Raw genomic sequence first — 5,425 nt, forward strand, 5'->3', positions numbered from 1 at the left:
GGTAGGGGAGGGGGGAAGGGGGGTGATGGTCATGAAGGAGGCACTTGTTGGGATGAACACTGGGTGTTATATGTTAACCAACTTGACAATAAACTATTTAAGGAAGAAAAAAAATATGTAGTAACTCTCTTGACACATATTTTTCCTCTTAGTTCTCAAACAATAGACAACTATACTCAAGAAGACCATATAACTTATATAAACTTGTTACTGTTTTTGGACTAAACAGGATCATTACTGAAAATTACACTGGGGCACAGTAGTAAAGTAAAATTGACCCTTACTATATTTTTTTATGAAAAGAGAAGAAAAAATAAATGAGAAAAAATTTAAACCCCTATAAACCATTGAATAAAACACTTGTATCACAAGAGATGTTCTTGTGTTTCTCCATAAGTATCTCAAAATCAAAATCTCATTGCAATGTGCTTGACAGTTGTCACTAAAGGTAGCAATGTATACAGTATTAACTGTAAATGGCCACTCTTGTTCCCTCATGACATCACATTCTTTATCATATTCTTTCTTCTCAAACTTTTTGGCTGACACATTCTGGCTGTTCTGGGAAATTAGAGACACCAGTAGTTGGGGCCTAAATGGGCCAGGTTCATATATATTTAGATTCCAGAGTGATTAAGTTTGGAAGACAAAATTGGATTTATACGATGGTCTTTCCTGAGAGGGATTTCAAGGAGGCATTGCAGCATAATATGGTACTGAAGTGTGTGGGAATAGCTTAACTTGTCATTAGAGACTTTTTGACATTTCATCATTTTATTTTTTTGCTTTGAATTCCCACACTAAAAGGTGGGAACAGAGATATTGAAGTTGCCATTGAAATATTGCTGCTTTCTTTCATAGGGGACTTGAATCTTATGTAACAAGCCTTAGTATTTGGTAGCAATTAATATTATGTGTATAAACTCACCACTTAAACTTGATTCTATGCTTGCCAAACAGACTAAATAGAGAATCTCAGCCTAAGAAGTTTCGGTCCTAATATATTAACTACACATTTGTGAGTCTGACTGGATAGCCTAGGACAAAGTAAATCAATAGAAACTGAGCTCTAATCTACACTGGTTTTCCTGCAGGAATTGCTTGTAACCAGGTGCATCCATTACAGCGGGGGGACTTTTAACCATATGTTCACGGGACTTCAGGTTTGATTTCAGTATGTGTTGGGGTGCTCTTAAAACTTCAGTGATTCTTTGGATCCTGTTCTGGCCTCATTAAGCTTCCAGGCTCCTCCTGTGGGGCCCCTGGATCAGTGTCACAGATTGTGAGGTAACCAGAGATCATCTTAATACCTTCTTGGTGAATGCAAGGATATAGCTCACTTCTTTTCTTGGCTGAATTTCTGCATGGTTTTCTTACTATGTATTTTAGACTTTTGGTACATATTACAAAAATAATAGAACTCTATAAAAATGAGAGTAAAAAACTTTGTATAGGGACTTTGGGGGCAACGCATCATTCAAGCAAGCCCAGAGAAGACAATGCAGCTGATAACCTAAGTCAGAAAAGTTTAACCTATCTCTGGGCTCCCAGCATGCCAGTAATCTCTATTTATAGGCGGGCTGAAAGCATACCCCCCAGAACTTGAGTGTCTTCCTGGATATCATGATGGGAATAGTGAAGGTTCACAGGATAGGCGTTCTTAGGCAAAGAAACTGAACCTCTCCAAAGAGTAATAAGTACTAGTTTTTATGAATAGCTAGAGGATACGTATCAGGTACTCCAAGTCAGTCAGTTTGGGAGCCAAGACACAGTTTTCTGGAAATGTGGGAAAAGTACAAGGTTGAAGCAAAAGGAAAGCATCTTTGGAGGCCTTCTGCACTGAATGGAAGAGGGCTAGATCTGGACAGGACAACAGCAACTGTACAGCAGAAGACACCACCACCTGGAGCCAGAAGAGGCACAACAGGTATACAAAAGATTATAAGATTTGAACACTGGTTCAAGGGCAAGTGGTTGAACCCATCATAAGGTAATTGCTAATTCAGACCTAACCCAGGCAGCTCTTTCTAGCATCTATTTCTTATAACCTGCAGCTTGACTATGTAGACAGTAGATGTTCATTGGCCTCTTTTGGTTTCTAGGTCCCCATTTGCACAGAGAGTTGCTACCACATAATTTTTCCCCAATAAATAATTTTAATGTAATAGGTTAAAAATTCTATGTAAAACGGACATTAACTATACAAATATATGACGTAAAATAACAAGAATTATAAAATAAGGGTGATTTTCTATCTTTATGAATAGTCATAGAGAATTTTACTTTAGTTTGGGTTTTTCATCTTTGAGAAACAGAGAATCCGATTTCCAGACTGTCTTTCCCCAAAGATACAGTTTGTCTATGGACTAATTATGTTAAAGTTCTTTTTTCAACTTTAGCTTTCATTATTTGTCAAATGAAGAATAACAAGTTTTTTGTTTCTTTTAGTTTTGTTACATAAATGCTTTTATTTATCCTACAACTTGTACAAAGGACTTTTCAAGAAAGATATGACTTCCAAAGCATTTGATACTGTTTGTAATTTGGGTAAAGATATCATTGAGGGAGATGCCACATGATAATACTTTTGCATTGAAATATAAACCTAGTTTTATTTTGCAAGTGAGTGAGAGAGAGAAAGGCAGAGAGGAGATAGATATGTGCTTTATGAAGAAAATGGCTTTTAAAAACGGCTCAGTGGTATTTTGCAGGCCAACTTTATTTCCTGGTGCCTCTGGCAAACAGGGGAAAGTGCATTCTTCCGCACAGGCGTTCTTGGAATAAAATGTCTCTATGGAGTTCACTTCCTGCTTCATCATGTATAATACCTGTTTTACCTACTAATCTCTACCTCACAGGACTATTGAGAGCCCTAGCTAATAAAAAGTGATCATAAAGCACTTGGCGAAACCACAACAACTATAAAAGGATACATGCAAATGTGGTAAAGCTTGCCTTTCTGGTATGTACATGAAGTCTTTGTGCATGAAATAGTGCAGTGACTCAAATGTTAAATTTTTTTTTCTCTTTAACAAACTGGAAGTAGTTTTGCCAGCTGGCTTGCTGGAGTGTATTGTTTCGAACTCAATAGTAGGCCACTTGATTTAAAACCTTCCTTCCGATTCTAATATTAGGCCACTCCTCATGAGTTTGTGTATATATTACTTAAGAATTCATGCCTGCTTATTTAAAGGGGAAGAGTAACATGTTTGTGTTAGAAAAACATATGGAAATAAATGGGTTGCATGGTAACCAATGGTCGCATGTCATCACTGAATAGGAATTAGTAGCACCCACTTAGTAGTTTTCTAAAGCAACCACTGTGAGAATACATTGTAATTACTATACACAGTGCACATACTAACGTCATATGTTCCTGATCCACAATTCAACCTAGAGGGAAATAAAGAGAAGACCAAGGGAGTGGCTGTGTAGCAGACGGAAAGAGTGGTCAGTCCATACTGACATGAGGATTCCATTCAGACACAAGCAGACTATCAGGCCGAGTCATGGGTCCAGAATCCTCCACCCTACTCTAGCCAAGTTCAGCTACCCTGATTGCCAGAAGACTCCTGGAATCGTACATAGTGAATGAAGAAAGGCAGGTGAGACCGAGTCCTTCTTACAAAGGAAGCACATTTCCAACAAACTAAGAAGACCTTTATCAGTGATTCTGCTGCTCTTTTGTTCTCAGAAAAGATGATAAGCAGAGGTCTTCAGAAATACTTGCTTATGTCTTGGGTGTAACATCAGAGACAACAGCAGAGAGGAAAGATGACATCCATAGTTTTGAAGCACAGGAGACCTCTCAGTCCCTGTTTATTTTTATTTTGACCTTGCTTGCAATAAAAAATAAATGGAGGTGGTCAAATATTTTGAATTTTTGAATCTCTGTTTACCACTCTAAGGATCTTCTGCTGTGGAATTGTACCATTTTACCTGGTATTTGAGTTCAATGAGGGCATGTAGTCTTTTTCTTTCCCCCATCCATCCCGAACTGATCAGATTTAAGTGCATGTAATATTTACCTTGTCATTTTCTTATATTTTAGGAAACTAGAACTTGGCATATAGGAATTTTTTTTTACAGGACTTATTTTGATCATTTCTCCATATCAGAATTAGAGTTGCTTTTATAAGGGGTTAATAATTTTGTTGGACTATTTATGTCATATTAGATGGCCCTATATGTTTCTTTCTACTAAATTCTAATGTCATGACTCATTGGTGTGGTTATGCATTCTCCTGAGAGTATTAAATGGGTGTGAGTGGAATTGCCATACAATAAAGATATTTTTATTTATGTGGAGTGTCTGGTAGGTGGAGGTAGGAGACTGTTTTCCAGGCATTGCCACAGCATTGCACAAACACTGCTCTGTTTCTTGTAACTCAAGTGAGCCTCCTCAAAGAGTTCCTGAAGAAAATCTATCTTCTCTGATTACAGTCTATTGGTGATACTCTGCTTCAAATATTCTTTTTTCTTAATTCCAAAGACTGTTTTACGTCTTCCAATGTCTAGCAGATGCCAAGATAAAGATAAGGATGAACTAGCAGGAGCTGATCAGAGGTAAGAGGATTTTATTCTGTAATTTTGGGCAAATCACCTGAAATATAGGGGAAAGAGAATATCTTTGTTATGTTATTTCTGAGAATTTTACTGTCTTTTTCACTAACAGTTTGGCAGCAAAAGAAACAAATATCCTTCCTCACTTGAGTTTTATAAATATTTGGATATGTTCAGATTTGGTAATAAAGATGTTAAGAACAACCTAAGCCTTTTTGTTTCCAAAACTGGAAGACAACATTTTTGTTTATTAGAGTTGGCTTTCAAAAGAACACTAAACACTAACTTTATAGGGCCATGAGTTGTGAAAGCAACAGTGGAAACATACTTTCTGGAAATCCCAAATCTTCTCTTCTACCATCTCTCTGTTTCAAAAGTAGTATATGTCATTTTGAAGGAGAATTTCATTTTCAGATTCAAATTGCTGATGTTGCTAACTATAAGAAGAGTAATATACTTGGAGAATGTTCTTCTTAACACTATCTCAGTTGATATTAAAAAGCAGTTCCTGCTGAAGTATTTTAAAGATAATTTTCTAAGAAGTTCAAGAAATTTGACTTATTAAATACTTTATATAAAGGACTTGTATCCCATAATAAATGAAGATGGTGATACTATTAACAAATTTAACCTAAGAACAATCATAGGAGGCAATATAGAGTTAGATTCTAGGGAGTGTCTGACTTGGATACATGCTGATTACAACTCATGAGATGGTTGTGTCTAAAAGTTCATTTCTAAGTTAACTGTTTGGAACTCAAAACCTTGATACAGGGGCACCTGGGTGGCTCAGTCAGTTGAGTGTCTGACTTTGGCTTAGGTCATGATCTCACAGTTTATGGGTTCAAGCCCTGCGCCCCCC

At 36.9% G+C, this 5,425-nt stretch overlaps 1 long non-coding RNA gene across 1 annotated transcript in view; it reads right to left on the reverse strand.

Annotated features, from left to right (window-relative positions):
- Nucleotides 1-4,281: 4,281 nt before the first annotated feature.
- LOC144240710 (uncharacterized) overlaps nucleotides 4,282-5,425 on the reverse strand; it is a 7,694-nt gene continuing 6,550 nt past the window's right edge. Inside the window, exon 3 of the long non-coding RNA XR_013337815.1 lies at nucleotides 4,282-4,603. This is a non-coding gene — a long non-coding RNA (uncharacterized LOC144240710). The remainder of the gene's footprint in view (nucleotides 4,604-5,425) is intronic.

This window comes from Crocuta crocuta, unplaced genomic scaffold (assembly GCF_008692635.1).
Source record: "Crocuta crocuta isolate KB4526 unplaced genomic scaffold, BGI_CrCroc_1.0 scaffold207, whole genome shotgun sequence".
Classification (NCBI taxonomy): domain Eukaryota; kingdom Metazoa; phylum Chordata; class Mammalia; order Carnivora; family Hyaenidae; genus Crocuta; species Crocuta crocuta.